General features: G+C 38.5%; 1 pseudogene; it reads right to left on the bottom strand.

The window, feature by feature from the left end:
- Window positions 1-13,707: 13,707 nt before the first annotated feature.
- On the bottom strand, window positions 13,708-15,550 carry LOC149225425 (serine/threonine-protein kinase PEPKR2-like; annotated as a pseudogene).
- Window positions 15,551-18,156: the final 2,606 nt, after the last annotated feature.

Below are 18,156 nucleotides of genomic sequence, written 5' to 3'. Positions count from 1 at the left end.
TGATATTAGAAACGCAAGGGTTTTACAATAAATCCCTTGGGTTTATGATATCAATTAGTTGGGTTTATTAATCTACAAGTTCATATTCCTAGGATAAAATATTATTCATAGGGTTTATAATATTACTCCTACGGTTTAATATAAATCCCTTGTGTTTACAATTATGATCATCCATGGTCAATGATGGTCCAATGTCACAATATGCCAAAGGTTATCTCAATATGAAAATCAACCATGGTTGTAACAACCCTGGTGAAAATTCCATGTAATAAAAGTTATAAAGGAAAACTAATAACCATGGTCACGGGACACGTTTTCCAAGCTGAATGTTGGGAAAAAACATAGTGATGGGGATAACTAGTGATTAATTAATGGCTAAAGAATTGGCAAAGGAAATGGAAAAGGATTTGGAAAGGCAAAATGACATTTTGGCACAACATGCCTCCAGGGTGGTTAGTATGTATGTTAAAATGTGTTGACATGCACTAGACACAACACTTTAAAACAATGTAAGTAATATAACAGTAACCCATCGAAAACCATGATTTAAATAGACACAAAACTTTTAAAACAGTGTAAGTAATATAATGGTAACCCATTGAAAACCATGATTTAAAATATAAAAATAAAGGAATATATGTATAAACATATATGCATATGTATAAAGGGAGCCGAAAGGTTGCAGGTTGCATGTGAAGAGGAAAATGAAGGAAAATAATGGAAAATGAAGAAAATAGAGGCCCCATTAATAAAAAGGCTTATGAGGATCAATTCACATACTTTTGTTAGTTCGGTTTTAGAGCTCTATCTCTATTCTATCTCTCATACTCTTGGACACTTAGAGTTTTCTTGGAACACTCTTGGAGGAGTGTGGTATACTTGGAATTTTGGAGCAAGAAGGCAAAGGAAGAGCAGGAAAGCACAAGAGGTCATCGGGATTAGCAACTACAATGGGTTTTGCTTGCAAGTACCGAGTTGCATGTATGTTTTCCTAACTAGTTTTTTCATGCATGAGGTTTATTGGTCATGATGTGTCATTGGTATGGATGATTGCCTAGGTTGATAGTGGATTTTCCTAGTCTTTCCATTTCCTGGATAGCCATGGTGTTGTGGGTTCATTTCTTTGTCTTTTCTAGTTAGTTCTCGTGTTTCCTTTAACTTGGTTTGAGTTAATAGTTCCTGGAACCTTAGTTGGACAAACGCTCTGGAGCCTTGTAACAACTCGGGCTGAGTTACTAGTCCTGGAGCCTTGGTTGGAAAAATGCTCTAGAGCCCTTGGTGGGTTGAGTTACTAATCCTGGAGCCTTGGTTGGACAAACGCTCTGGAGCTTGGAGATAGATGTGGGTAGAGTTACTAGTCCTTAAGCCTTCGTTGAAACAAATGTTGTGGAGCCCTGGAAGGTGTTGGCTTGAGGGGGGCTGACCCAGGTTCAACGTTAGTTAGCCAAACAAATCCCTACACTACTAGCCCTTTCGGCATCAGCACGTGGAGCACGGACTGAAGTCTTACTCGAAGCAGTATGGGGGGATGTTGGAACCAAGTTTCTACACCCTTGAGATGGATGTGATGTTAGTTTATTCCAACTATGTATGCCTTCGTGTAGGTTGCTTATACCTATGTTCTAACCTTCAGTACCTTCAAAAAATGTTACAATCATCTTCCGCAACCCTAACCAGGGGCTGAGATGTTTTTGCGCTGCTAGGGCAATGAATTGTGATATTTCCCCAAACTACGCTAAGTATCTTACTAGTCTTATTAATAGATCTTGGTTAACTTCACGTAAACAGATGTTCTTACTTGTAAATAGATGTTCTTACTTGCATTCACTTAACCAATACAATTATACACATTCGTGCATCATATAAGCATTAGAAGTGAAATTCATACCCAACGTAACAGATGCATAAACAGGAAATAAAGACGCAAAAATGATAGAATACTTCTCTTTATTGATAATTCCAGATGATTACAGACTCCATTCACCCTACGCACTTAGCTGTAGGGGTCCACGCACTCAGTTGCAGACTTCTAGGCCTTTGCACACTCAGCTGCAGAGCCTCTACCTAAGCTACGACCCAAACTTAGACTTCTACTCCAAAGATATGACTCAATTCCGTCATGAATTTTCTTTGATTATGCCTTAACTACCTAGAGCTTCACTCTATTTTTACAATCCCATGGTCTGCAGACCATGGGTAGATATTTTACAGCTGACATTATATTATCAAAATAAGGGTGAACAACCCTATGACTCTTTAAGAACTATGTGCTCCATGACCACAAAATGTGGAGTCTTTACATTAGGATTACAAAATTGGACCAAAATATGGGCTTTAAGCCCCAAAATTGCCCTTGGGGGATCCCGCGCCCAACAGGCCCCCAACACAAACATCGTGACTCACCCTCGAGTCACTCTGTAGGTGCAGAGATCTTAGCGCAAAGACCTCCCAGATCTATTTGGATCACTACAACTTCAGCAACGCACTTAGCGACTACCTATTGAACTTCTTCCATGTGTTGTTGGTTGACCGCTGCTGCTGAACTGCTGCCCTGAAGCCTCTGCTAAGTTGCTTGCAGTTGCACGAGCTTTGCTTCAATGGAGGCTATAATTGTATAAGCCTCATCAATCCATGGCTGTAGGCACGCTTTTAAGATTTCTTCCTTATGCCGAGTGGCATCCACCTATTCCTTGAGTGCCTTTGCCTCCTGCATCCTTGCAAGCCTCTATGTAAGGGAAACCGTCTGTGCGGTCCCTTTTACTTCGTCATACTTCTGTTGTAGCTTGTGTGCCTCTATCTCTAGGCACTCTACATTCGAGTCCTCCTGCAGGGTGGTTAGGACCTTGAATGACTATTCGAACAGTTGCATGCAGTCTGCCACTACGTTATCAATCGTCGTTGTTGTTGTTGTAACAACAGTGGTTCATTGTTCCTTGATTTTCGATGGAGTTGAAGGCTGAGCCTTCGACTATAGTTCTGCAATTTGTAGGTTCATCTCCAGCTGAACCCTAGCCATCTCTGCTCTAGCGTCGCGCACCCCTATGGCCAATTTACGGATGCGCATCTCCACTGGTTCTTCTGCCTAAATGTCCAACTCCGGGACCATCCGACAGGCTTCTTCTACAACCTGCATTATCTTCCTATTTTGCTCCACTACCTTGTTGCGCTGCTGGCCTAACTGCTCAATGTTGATGCACTGCTCGCTCATCACCTACAGTGCGCGACTCCCCCTAGCTCGAAGTTCCGCGGTGACTCTATCCTGTAAGAGATAGAGCGTCTCGCGAGGGAGCGCAACCATATTTAATCCGACCCCTTTCAAACTGCTGATTGTGCCCTGTTGACCTCCTTCTCTATAGTAAATGCCCCATCTGGTAGCACTATCATGTTGGTCACCCTTGTGCGCAACATTTCCTCAGCAGTCGAAGTGCCAATTGCGAGGCTGGTGGACACTATGCCAGCCTATGGAGTGCGTACCTGCAACTCCTGCAACTCTATCCTAAGAGCTCCCAATACCAGTTGTTGTTGTTCTTCAAATTGTCAGAGGGCCTCCGTGATGACATCCCTCACTGTTTTGCTGATATCATGCAAATCCCCCTCAATGAGGGTGATCGGGTCGAAAGAAGTTTTTGATGCCTTTGTTTTCTTTCGTGGCACTGTCTACTCTCGTGGCCGCGGACACTTGAGCTGGGTGGACGTCGTCTGTGGGTTCGCAACACCTTGTTCTGTGTTTGTCTCTAGTTAGGGCGAAGGGGACTTATGTCCTTTGCGCTCTTCTTCTCCTGTTTTCTAATGTTCCACCAGCTTCACAGCGTCACACGCTACCTGGGCTTATCTGTTGCTTCCTCTTTCTTGTGTTTCTCTACTAGCTACGCCATTTGAAGCTTTGTCTCTTCCTTCTTGCGTTGCGCGGCAGACTTGTTCGTTTCCACAATGGAGCCAGCTGGAGTGCACCACTCCAGTGGCCAAGACTCAAGGACTGTGATTATTACATCATTGGTCGCCAGGTATGGTAAATCATGCCATGTCTTCGTAGGGTCCTTCCGTGCCTTGATGAAGACATGGTGGAAATATGCTTTGAACTCTACAAAGCTCTGCAAACTGTTGAATACTATAGGTGACAACCGTGGCTTGCGATTGATCCCCATCCGGATATTCATCTCCATTAATATCCAAGATATCTTACTCTCTTTTATCTGTTGTGCATCCTTGGTCACCCACAGTGAAGCGTACTTCGCTTCCTTTGGAATGTCCTACGTGACCGAAGGGAATTGAATATATTCAAGCAACTCCCATGCCACTAGTATTATCGACAATAGGAGCCATGCATAATAAAATGTTTTGTCCTGCTATTGTGCCTCACGACAGTTCGCAAGGAACTCGCTGCATAGATAGTTCGCCTAGCTGAACAGGACTCCTTTCACACATTAGGCCGCTAGTGCAACTACGGGCGCAGGCACCTCATCCGCGTGTCACTTTCACATTACCTTCCCTGCTAGGATTTGTGTCGCGGCCTTGACTGTAGGGTTGTTAATGCTAGAAATGGCATACCCTCGCTTCTTCTTCTCCAGCTTGGACCTCTTCTTCATTGCGTCCGTGAGGGCCAACTTTCCACCTTTTCCCTCTAAAATGTTAGCTGGATCTTGTCCTGAGTAGGGCAGCCATGTAATTTGATGAATCAGATGGTCTGTGATGGGGATGGGCTCCTCTAGCCACAAGCACCCATCATGCACCAAGTATAGTAGCTGCTTGATGATGAAGATGGTCACTAGGGCACGGTGGTAATGCAACACCCAGAGCAAGTTTAGCAATCCTACTTTCTCTACACCTCTGAGCCATGTGCATGACTCCAATTGAATTGTTCCAGCAGTCTCATCAATCCTCTGGCACATTAGCTTCGTAGTTGCTAAATGTGGGAACTTCTCGTGGTCTGCGAGGTCCCAATCTTCAAACTTCAACACAGGAACCCACCCCAAGTGCAATCCCTCAAAAACAATATCGTCTAGGAGCAGCGGAGTTTGCAGAGAGCTCTTGCTCTCATCTATGTCCTTCGGCACCTTAGCTTTACCCTTGCGCAGAGGAACATATTCAGGTAACCGGGTAATAGGGTCCGCACCTTGGGTTTCAACTTCCATCTCTACATCCTCCTCCTCCACCAGGATTTCTTCAAATTCCTCCTCATCGGCCTCCAGATTAATGGCCTTCCCCTTTTCTTGCAAGGTGAGCTTGGTCCTTAGTGGATTTTTGGGTGAGACGTGCACCGGGATCATGGCCTACTTATCCTTCTTAGGTCTCGGTGTTCGAGGTGATTTAGGGACCTCAATGATTATTCTGGCACTCTCTGGGGCTTCCACTTCTGCAATTTCCTGCACGGCTTCCATGGGTGTCGACATCATTCTAGTTAGGAGGTCCTATGTCTCCTTCGGCAATGTTTCAAACACTGAACTTGCTCTCAAAGCCTCGAAGTTCGAAAGGTCCATACACACTTAATAGTGCAACAGCTCAATCCTCAAAATGCCAAGTGTTTTTCGCTGGACAACCACTTGTAATTTATAGGGCCTTTTGAATTTGAATTCGACTATTCCCTCCACATTCAGTCCATTAATGCTAGATTGGCGGCAGATTTTCAAGAATCTAGCCCATAAAGTTCACCTTAAATGCCTGTCTTCTGCTCCATTTGGCCTGAAACCAACCATCAAATCGTGAATAATGACTATAACGGTCACTTTCCGGCAACCTGTGCCCCAATGTAGCTATCTTCGTGCTGTCGAGGACCCTGTGACACTTCGCTGCTTCGCGCAATCCTGACATCGCGCAGCTCCCGGGCAGTGTAGTTTATAGTCTCGCGCCTCCTTTCAACTGCCTAGAGTGCTAAGACTGTGCTTCTGTCGGCTAGTCATATGGTCAGGCCACCTGTGTATGGCTTCAAACAACTTCCATTCATTGTACCACGCCACCGTCAATGATGTCGGTTTATTCCAACTCTGCCTGCCTTCGCGCAGGTTGCTTATCCCTCTGTGCTACCCTTCAGTACCTTTGCAAAATGTTACAATCGGCTTCTGCGCAACCCTAACCAGGGGCTGAGATGTTTTCGTGTTGCTAGGGCAGCAAACTGTGATATTTCTCCAAACTACACTAATTATTTTACTTATCTTATTAACAGATCTTGGTTAGCTTCGCGTAAACAAATGTTCTTACTTGCGTTCACTTAACCAATACAATTATACACATTCGCGCATCATATAAGTATTACAAGTGAAATTCATACCCAACGTAATAGATGCATAAACAGGAAATAAAGATGCAAAAATGATATAATACTTCTCTTTATTGATAATTCCAGATGATTACAGACTGGACTCGCCCTGTGCACTCAGCTGCGGACTTCTAGGCCTCTACGCACTTAGCTGCAGAGCCTCTACCTATGCTACGACCCAAACTTAGACTTCTACTCCAAAGATACGACTCAATTCTTCGTCATGGATTTTATCTGATTATGCCTTAACTACTTAGAGCTTTGCTCTATTTATACAATCCCATGGTCTACAGCTGACATTACATTATCAAAATAAGGGCGGACAACCCTGACTCTTTAACAACTACGTGCTCCGCAACCACAAAATGCAGAGTCTTTACATTAGGATTACAAAATTGGACCAAACTATGGGCTCTAAGGCCTAGATGGCTTTGATTGATGTGTTTTATGAGATCGACATTCATGCTTGGAATATGGCACGAGGGTGATTGGTTGAAGAGAGATTTGGCTCAACCATGTCTATGGTCAGGTGGTTCATGGAAGTCCCGGAAGACCTGTAGCTTTTATGTTTATGACATGTTTGACGAAATGTCTGTCATGGCTAGTAGGGGTCTAGTCTAGACCTTTCCAATGTTTTTGCAAATGTATCATTGTTCCATTATGATAATTCGATTCTGAACTTGTCATTGAGCTCTGGGCAGTGACTTGGGCTATGGGCCTGAAAAAGTGGCACAAATCTTGGAGTCGCAAGCACAGGTCTGAGGAGAAAAGTCCCTAGACAGATGCATAACCATGTTGTGGGAGCGTCTAGAGCCTCTTGGATGCATGCTTGTCTATATCAAGGGAGCATCTGTGGGTTTAATGGTCTAAAAACTTAGTGGGACCTAGGGGTTGGTTACTTGAGTGGTTGGGATGGCCCCTAGAGTTTTGTTGTTGATCTAGAAGGTTTGTATGGTGTGTTTTCGTTGCTTCCACTTCCTTAACTGACACATAGGGAGTCGAATAATATCGTAGTAACTTATTGTCACATGTTTACCTCGGTTGGTTGGTTACTTGGGTAGACGTGGGAAGAGGGTGTTACAATGGTAAACCATAGTCGAACGTCACATTCTGACGAAGGTCGTCTCAGTATGAAAATCAATGATGGTAAACCATGGTCAACCATGTTTATTTTAGGGTTTATAATATTTATCTTGGTGTTTTTATAACTTGGGTTAATAATATTTATCCCTTGGGTTTAATATTATTCCCTTGGGTTTATTATCTCTTGGGTTTTTAGTATTAATCCCTTGAGTTTATTATGCAATGTCGCATTATGACAAACATCGTTGCAACATGACAATTTATCTAATACTCATTGTCGTAATGTTACATTGTATTGCAATTTAGTTAATGCCGCATGTTACACAACATTGTCACTATCCCTGTACTCCTCGTTCCTCAATCCTAGAGGACCTCTACGGTGACCCTCTAATTTCTTCATTTTCCCTCTATTTTCATTCAATTTCCTCCTCACATGTAACCTATGACCTTTCACCTTCCTTTTCTCCGAATTTCCTTTATTTTCATAAATAAAATTCCAATAATGCCTTTTTACCATTTCAAAGCCTTTGTCAATGCCTTTGCCAATTTCCCCTTAGCCATAATAACCAAAATGAACACCCACTAAGATGCTTTTCCCAACATTCATCTTGGAATACATGTCCCATGACCTTGTTCTTATTTTGCCTTTATTTACTTTATTACATGAACTTTTAAGCCAAGGTTGTTACATTATTGGATCTAAATCTTGAACATAAAAAAGAAACGGTTTTCCACTTTGGGATTTTGGAAAAATTTGGAAGAGCTTCATCGGATCATGATTTTCCTTGTGTGAAGCAAAAGGAGACAATGTCTTCATCAGAGAAAGAGGTTGAAATTGAGGCTCAGACCTAAGATTATAAGATTGTATCTTTGAAACCCTTGCGCCTAGATCCAAAAGGCAGAGTGAGGAAAGGATTTGATCTGACCAACATGAATCCTTTGTGCCTACAATCGCTGCATATCAGCCAGATCCTGTAAGAAATTGCATTATTAACCAAATATCTACTCTTGCAAGGGTGTGATCTAGCACACTAGAAATAAAAGCATTGCCCATACCCATCTTCCCACCCATAACTTTTGTCTTCCAAATATAGTGAGATATGAGAGTCACCATGCCTAAAAACATAGATACAAATATGCAAAAGAGGACACCTTTATTTTTTCATGGTTCCAAAAGTATGCCTCCAAATCTGAGAGAAAAATTTTCAAATCCTCAACACAAAACCTTTGTGCAAGAATTGGTATCCATAATTCCACAAAGAACAAACCCAATGTTACTCGACAAATGCATAGATCACGATAGAGGAAACACGCTACATGAATTCATGGAGAAGACTTGTGCTCAATGACGACGACACAACAGATCCTACGAACACAGAAGAAAACCCTCGCTCATTTTCTCCTTTCAAAGACCAAAAGTTTCTATTTCTTGTGAGCAAGCAATTAGTTTGTCCACTTCACTTAATTTATTTTTTATTGCCAAAGCAACCCTAGAGGATTTTATTTTCCTCTTGTTTGTTATTAATTAGCATTGACCAATGTAGGTTATAATTTTGTATGCAATTTTTCACATAACGTAATTTCTAACTTGATTGATAGGCTCTAGTATGAACATGAAATATTTTACTTATGGTATTGAAATAATTTTTGTTTTTAATATTACATATAAATTGAATACAAAATGAATTAGACATCATTTAATATTGATAGTGTTATTTTCTCTCAACATAGTGAACAAATTACATATCTGCCTCTTACTAAAATGTAATTTTTTTTAACTTTCAATTGTTTTATCTCTCTTCATAAAGTTGATGTAAAACTAAGGTGAAACTGAAGTATTTTATTTATAGCCAATAATACTTTTTCTTTTTTAAATTTGTTGATGTAAGTATTATCTTAATATTTAAATGTAACATCACGTGACACCATCCATCTCCTTCATACTGGGTTGTAGTGCATCGAGAGGTGCAATAAAATATTTTAGTGAATTAAATTAGTCAAAATGATAATTAAATCAATTAATCGAATTAATCATGCCTTCCCCTACCTATTATCACTAGCAGTTGAGGGCTCGTTGGTCGCTCATTGGTGATCATTGTTGGGAATTTATAGAAATTCATGGGACCACTATCAAGTGGTGGGCCCATTTGTTAATGCAAGATTTGTATTATTGTAGTTTGAGCAAAATTCCGATTTTTAGTAGCATTCTTTGATGCACTTGGGTTGACTAAGAAGTGGGCAATGGTTACAACCCTAGTTTGGCAATGGTAACCAATTACAATACTAAAGGGGAAGTCTCTTCTAAAACTAAGGTGAAACTGAAGTATTTTATTTATAGCCAATAATACTTTTTCTTTTTTAAATTTGTTGATGTAAGTATTATCTTAATATTTAAATGTAACATCACGTGACACCATCCATCTCCTTCATACTGGGTTGTAGTGCATCGAGAGGTGCAATAAAATATTTTAGTGAATTAAATTAGTCAAAATGATAATTAAATCAATTAATCGAATTAATCATGCCTTCCCCTACCTATTATCACTAGCAGTTGAGGGCTCGTTGGTCGCTCATTGGTGATCATTGTTGGGAATTTATAGAAATTCATGGGACCACTATCAAGTGGTGGGCCCATTTGTTAATGCAAGATTTGTATTATTGTAGTTTGAGCAAAATTCCGATTTTTAGTAGCATTATTTGATGCACTTGGGTTGACTAAGAAGTGGGCAATGGTTACAACCCTAGTTTGGCAATGGTAACCAATTACAATACTAAAGGGGAAGTCTCTTCTTTTCTTAGAGATGATATTAAAGGAAGAGTCGTCCAAAAACTTGGGATCCTCCCATCATTTTTGAATTTTTGTTTAAGGACCTGATGGGTGGCCATTTTTTTGTAGGTGACTAGATCTAATTTGGTGGTAGTCCTTAAAGATGGATTGGAATAGAGTCGTGGATTAGTTCCTTTGAGCAATGCCTTGTCTACAAGGGGAAACAATGGCAAGATTATTCCCAACAGTTAGATTACAAAATCTATAAGGATACTATTATTTTTCTGGTGTTGTGTGTGTGGGGAGGAGCTATTAGGTTTAGTGCATTGTTTTCTCTCATGCCTCAGCCTTACAAAGATACAACTAATCCTAAGGTTACATCTTCATCAACTCAATGTTTAGTTTTGCCTATTCCATATGTTGTTGATAAGCTACATGAATTGCTAGTATTAGAGATAAAAGCATTTAAAATTAAATGAACTCTTCATATCCCTTTAAGCTAAAGCAATAATGTTTAGATTTAATGAGGTCTAGCCTCAACCAGCCTCAATCAAATGCTTTGCACTAGTGGATTCATTCCAATTGGACTTAGCATTGTGAAATTTATTGTGCTCTAGAGTGTATTTTGTTGTTCAACTTGATACTTCTAATGGTTATAAAAAAATCTTTGACATGGTCCCTAGTTTTAGGGTAAAGTGAAGATCTTTATTACCCCCTGGTTTCCATATTTTTATGGTACTTCAGTAGTTGTATTGAAAATGTTAGTTTGGGTTAGACTCCCAAATTTGGCTCTTTGATTTATGCATCTTTTAGCATTTAAAGGCATCATAAATGTTAGTTTGGGTTAGACTCCCAAATTTGGCTCTTCGATTTATGCATCTCTTAGCATTTAAAGGCATCATAAATGTTAGTTTGGGTTAGACTCCCAAATTTGGCTCTTCGATTTATTCTTCTAGATAGAATTGTACTAAAACTTTGCAAATTTAAATGTATGACTTTCGATTATGAAAATACAACATTTTGTTTTCATATTTGTCATGATACAAGACATTTATAGCACTCATGTCCTCAAGCCTTGTGGTCCTCCAGAGAGGAAAAATGAAGATCCTTTAAATCCAAAAGCTGGCAGCATTATGAACCTCCCCTTGTGAATTATATAAAGATTATAAGAGCTCAACAAATTTGCAGGTTTCATTATTTGAATTTAGCATCTCTTATTTACACTTGAAGATTATATTAGATAAATGACTTGTTGAGGAATGGGATCTAAGGGTGCACAATCCTTGTATGGAGTAGAAAAAAGTGACCCGTTGGAGAGTACATGGCATCAGACTTTCTCTTGGTCTACTGCTTTATATGACTATCATGGAATATAAAATTACCTCCCTCCTTATTGGGTTGGAACAAGTGGTTTGATCAAAAGTTGATGGTCTCACTCTCTCTTATCTATTGCTTTAAATGGCTTTAAATAAGTTATTGTAGAGTGTGTAGCCATCTCTCCTTTTCTCGAGATGGAAAATTGTGGATTATACCTTTGCAACCTCCACTATTAAATTCCTTATTAAGTTGCTAGGCAAGCAAATTGATGCCTTAGCTTTTATTTTTTTGGTCAATTAAGCACTTTCTTCCTCATCACATTGATGGGTTGATGGGTGCATACTAGTTACAGACTTGGAAGGACAATGGTTATTGTTCATCCTCTCTCTTAGTTGTTTTTAAGATAGGTTTCAAAACAAAAACAAACAAAATAACTTTCTCCACAACCATACGGATTAGAACTATAGAGAGAAAATCATTAGGAAGCACACCCAAATCGCCAGTGATAGAAAAATAAAGCATTCTCACAAAACTGTCTTACAAAATGCAACAAAAAAATAGAGCATTGCAAACTATTAATCAGCACAAGTATATCATTGGCCACATAACTGGTCAATTTACTAGATATTAGGCAAAATAATGGATACATTGCAAACTTATTATCTTTGGATAGCAGGCTAGATTATCTTTGCAGATTCTCCACTCTATGAAGCCATCAAAAGAATAGATGAAGAATACCACAATAACATCTCGTCGGACAAAGCTAAGACTAACTAAGCAAAACATGAAGTAATATGCTGGAGTCAAGATTTGCATCCTTTTTGTTGGTTCTTTCTTGATCGTCATCTTTCTATGCTGAAGATAGACTCTGTATCACAGGTCTGAAATGCCGAGGTCAATTTCTCAAACACTGTGAATCTGGAAACCCAAAATATCAAACCCCACTGAAGATTAAGTGATTTAATTGATGTATTTGTTTAGGGAATTCAAATGTATCTTTGCAGAAAATAGGTGATTTCGAAGGCCAACTAGAAGATATAGAACAAACAAGCAAATTGACTGAGACATTATAAAAATTATTTATTTGAAAAAACGAGCACATTATAGATTCAAAATCAGAAAAGTTCATAAGAAATATAGGTATAGATGCATGCATCCTGGAAGTTTCAAATTCATCTCATATAAGAGTTGAGACCAAACTTCTAATTATATTAACGTCCATGGATGACTGATGTTCAAGTGAATGGAGAATTATGAAGTACATTACAAATAGTCGAGTGGAATTAACTTTTTATCTAACACAACTCACAAGTTTTCTTATTAACTTTTTATCTAACATCTTATCTAACAGTACTCTGATATCTATTGGGGAACAATATGTACATATGGTAATATACAAAATGAAATTCTGATATCTTGCAATTTTCCAACTGCTTTTCAATTTCATTCAAAGGAGAGAGATGTATAAATAAAAAAATTTAACCCTTCAATTCTTGTACATAGATTGATATCAGTTGTTATCAGGGTTTGGTGGGCTCAACACATCTTAAGCTGGCACAAACAATGGAGTCATACATGTTAATATATTTTCAGTTTTCACCTTTCATTAGCCAGTGAAGGGGCTAATCAAGTCATGATATTAGTCACTCCTCCATTATCATCATCATGAGACACGAGATCAATAAATAATGATTATCGTCAGTCAGTAACAGTCAGCAATGGCATGCTTTCAAAATGCTGTACACAAGCTGCTTCTTAAGTTACACGAGCACTGGAGTGGAACAGGGCATGCAACACAGGGTTTGCTCCTTTTAGGCTCAGATCATTTTATATGTGAAATGGCAGCTGCACGAACATCTACAAGATCATAATTCCCTGCTACTTGGACATCAAACGCTAGGTGTTTTGGATGTGGGAAACCATGCAAAAGCCCGAATAAAGATTCATGTTCTGTATATTCTGTTGGAATTGAACTTGCGAACTGTGCTCCTCTCCCCCTTTTAAATGGAGATAATAGAATTAGAGATTAGTCCAACGATTCACCTTTAACAACAAGGACACACTTTTTTCTTTTTGACATGTTCCACAGAATATATACATTATTTCTGTGTAAAGCTTGATCGAAGTGTGGCCCGCAGCAGCAGAGGAATATATTGTCAGTAAGAGTCGTATATTTATAATTGCATTTATGGGAAAATAGAGAGAGCATATATACAGAATATTTAATGCCCAGCAATTCCACAATTTTACTTACTGTAAGTCAGTAATAGTCAGTAATTGCATGCTTTCAAAAGGCTGTGCACAAGCTGCGTTTTAAGTGAGACGGGCACTGCAGTGGAACAGGGCATGCAGGAACACGCAGCCTGCTCCTTTTTGACTCAGATAATCTTATCTGTGAAATAGCAACTGCAAGTGCATCTACAATCTCATATGTCCCTGCTGCTTGGATATCAATCTCTGGTTGTCTTAGACGTGGGAAACTGTGCAAAGGCCCGCAGAAAGATTCATCTTCTTCATACTCTGTTGGAATTGAATTTGCAAACTGTGCTCTTCTCTCCCTTTTACATGGAGATAATGGAAGTGGGGATTCTTCTAAACATTGACCCTTGACAGCAAGGAAACAGTTTTTCCCTTTTGGGATGCTCGCTGGAATCTTTACATTAGGCTCTGTGTAAAACTTGATCCAAGGGTGGCCTGCAGCCACAGATGAAAATATGGTCAAGAGATTCATAATTACATCTTAAGAGAAAATAAAGATAGCACATAAACATACAATTTTACTCTCTCTGTAAAACAAAGATAGCACATATACAAAATATTTAAAGCTCAGCAATGCAACAATTTTACTCACTCTCTAAAATAAAGTTAGCACATATACAAAATATTTAAAGCTCAGCAATGCAACAATTTTACTCACTCAGTACTTCCTGTGGAGAAAGTCTCTTTTCCACATCCCTTGAAAGCATCCTTGATAGCAAATCCTTTGCTAACCCTGATATGGACTGCCACTCTTCAGAATGAAAATCTAACTGTACTAGTTTTATTGCCTCAAATATGGCTTCAATAGATTCTCCTCGAAATGGTAATATGCCTATCAAAAGAGCATGTAGGAGGACACCAGCGCCCCAAACATCAACCTTTTCTGAATATGCACCTGCCAAAACTTCAGGGGCAATATATGAGGGACTCCCTACCACCCCAGAGAAGGTTTGACCTGTTTGAATATAAAAAAGTACTCTCAGTGAAATACATAAAGAAAACTACTGAATTATTTAATAATGATGATAATTTCCTTGTATACATGTTTAGTGAGCAGAACCAAAGTTGATTACGATGCAGTTAACACACAAATACCTTTTGCAAAGCGCATGGACAAGCCAAAATCAGCTAGCTTCAGTTGTCCGGAACTGGCTCGGAGAACATTCTCAGGTTTTATATCCCGATGGACAACGCCCAGTTCATGACAGTATTTAATGACCATTATTAATTCCTTGATCAATTTTGCTGCCTGATGCTCAGAGTAACATCCAGTCCTAAACATCTCGTCAGTGAGGCGTCCACCAGAGCACAAGTCCATCACAAGATGCAAAGATTCTTCATCTTCATACACCGCTCGCAGTGTGACAACATTAGGATGGCCTGACAGATGCTGCATAATCTCAATCTCCTTATACACATTTTCTTCAGTCTTTTTTGGGACAGTCTTACAGGCCAGCTCTTCCCCAGTAGCTTTGCTCTTGCACATTCTCACCAGACCAAATCTGCCTCGTCCTAAATCGAGGCCCAAATCATAATCTTTTTCAATCTTTCGCTTTCTACCAGTCCGGGTAGAAGCAAGAATACAGCCAACTTTTCTCTTCAATCCTCTTTCTGGTGAATTAGGTAAACAACCCCTTGTTGGAGGAGGAGGAGCAATGCAAGCTGCTGTAGGATGCAAATCTAAGAAACCCAATTCTTGACCCCTCATCTTTTCCATTGTCCCCTTCCTCTGTTGTTGGAAAGAAAGGTGCGAGGCTAATGATGTGGAAGACTCACGAGTCACCATCATTGCGTAGGCGAGCTGTATTTTCTAAATTGGCACGGTCTACTGCTGCTCCTCTTTTCCGCTTCCTCGGCAATGAATCCATTTCAACTATGGACTCTGCGAAAAAAAATTAACATAAAGATCTAACCAAAAATTAACCAGAAGGGAAGAATGTCTATGGCAAAGAGGAGTCTATACTGACTGACTCCAATTAAATGCTGGGAAACAATACAATCTGCACACACAAGCAAATAGCCTGTAAATAAAAATCAGATAGCCTGTAAAATAAAAATCAAATAGCCTGTAAATATAAAAAAACCCTCTCAAAATTCAGATAAAAAGAATCTAAATTATTTTCGGTACCATCTTTTCAAATCCCCTTCCTCACCCCTATGTCTTCAGCGACTTCAAAAATATTTCAATCCTCTTTTCCCCCCAAAAAAACATAAGAAAAGAAGTACCTAAACTCTTATATATTAAAGAATCATTTACATACCGCTGTAAATTTCTGCTCAAACGCGTGAACTACCTCCAAAATATGAGTGAATAAATCTGAATTTCTCAATCAGCGAGTTTATGCAGATGGGTCACAGAACTACAATGGCCAAATGAATTTGAAATCCTCGATGTTTACAGAGATTAATTGCGATCACCAGCCCCCGTAAAGAATAAGAATACTCGTTCCTTTAGGCTCTGAACAGGGCCTACCAGTGCCGACGCTGGAAACTTTACAGAAACTGAATTATGTAAGGGAAAACGGTCGAGAAATTCAGTGAGAATCGTGGGGAACTAAGAGTTGGTCACAAAATGCAAAACTCCGGAGCCTCTGCAATGCAGCATGCACTGGAACAGGGCAAAGAATAAGGAACGAAGGCAACCTGCAGCGTTATTTTTCTGAACTCCTTTGGGTATTTATATGTTATCTGTGTATCTTAGCTTTTTGGGATGATTTGCAAACTTTCAATGGGATTTCTATTCAATGTTATATTAATAGATTTGTGGGTGATGTCACATTCTATTCAATGTTATATTAATAGATTTGTGGGTGATGTCACATTCCATTCATCTGTGGGGATCAATGTAATTTGTTTGAAAGTCCACCACCAGCCGACGCCAGAGAGAGTAAGGTAATTCCTTCATTGGTGGATTCCTGTCCCTCAATTCCTCTATTTATCAATGTCCGTACACTTTCCACTGGTTAGGTTCAATTGCCAACCAAAGTATCGCTCTTATAAATTAAATTTTCAAATTTTTAGTGAAGTTTCATCTGGTTGAGCTGTCAATGATCTTCTTGTGGCAACCACAAACGAAGTGATGCTCTCCTTGTTGGAATTATAAATTATCTTCTTATTGAAACTATAGTTTAGTGAAACCATGTTTAGGTCATGTTAAGTTATTATTGTAATTAATTTAGTTCAAGTTTTTTTTTAAACATGAAGAGATAGTGATGACCCTTTCAAAAAAAACGGTATAGCATTAACATAAACTTTATTTGAAACTTTAGATTAGTGTGGTGATTGGAACTTTGAAGTTACAACAATATTGTTATTCGAGGAAATTTTATTTGAAACTTTAGATTAGTGTGGTGATTGGAACTTTGAAGTTACAACAATATTGTTATTTGAGGAAATTTTATTTGAAACTTTAGATTAGTGTGGTGATTGGAATTCCAAAGTTACAACAATATTGTTATGTGAGGAAACTTTATTTGAAACTTTAGATTACTGTGGTGATTGGAACTTTGAAATTACAACAATATTTTTATTGGAATAAAAAATGATGTAACAATAATATTTTTGTTTAAACAGAAAGGATGTAACAAGTATATCCTTAACAACATTGTGTTACTTGGAATTATGAATGTAGTGATAATTAAGCAAAATTATGAATAAAGTGAACATTATGCATGGCCAACCTTGTAAAAATTATGCACCTAGAGGTATTAAGGCATTCTTATTACTTCATGGTATTTCATGGTATTGTGTTAGGGAGATTGTAAGTTTTCATGAAAAATAATTAATATTTTTTAATAGGAAAAAGGAATGTCAAAGTGAATAAGAGGAATGAAATCACCAAAAAAATTATTGGTATTATTTTTATTTAAGATTGTAATTCAAGTGACGAAATGATTTTTTTTTCAATCAAAATCTTATTTTAATAGTTTTTTTGCAACAATAAATTCAAATCAAGTGTAAATTCAAATCAAACATAGAAAATGTAAAACATAGAAAGTGTAAATATAATTGAATTATTTCTTTTAAATATACCCTGCATTTCTACTTCTTAGTGTGGAGAATTTTTGGATGTGTGTGAACTTTAAAAGTGTTCTTAACTTTTTAGGTATATATTTTATTTATTGTCAAAGAATATAAAGAAAATATAAAACAATAGACAAAAAGACTAAATTAGTGACTTGCGGATAGATGTATATATATGAACTTTAGACGGAAGGAGGTTTATTGACTTTTTTTCTTTTTTTTTTTAATTGAGGGCCTAGATTGATTTTCAACAGAATATGCTCAACATATGCTCAGTCTTAATGCTTATCAACAATTGTAGTGTATTACAGGGTTGCATTGACTTTTAATAAATTATATTTGTGCCACGTGGTTCCCTGCCCACCAATTTCCCAGGGATTTGAGATTATTCCAATTCTAATAAGTTCCTTCATGATAAGTTCCTCATTATTATTTATAACATTCATTTATATAT

This window comes from Pinus tabuliformis, chromosome J (assembly GCF_031772625.1).
Source record: "Pinus tabuliformis cultivar Carrire ecotype Pingquan chromosome J, CPIR1, whole genome shotgun sequence".
Taxonomy (NCBI): Eukaryota; Viridiplantae; Streptophyta; class Pinopsida; order Pinales; family Pinaceae; genus Pinus; species Pinus tabuliformis.
This window is presented reverse-complemented; position numbering and strand designations above follow the sequence as displayed.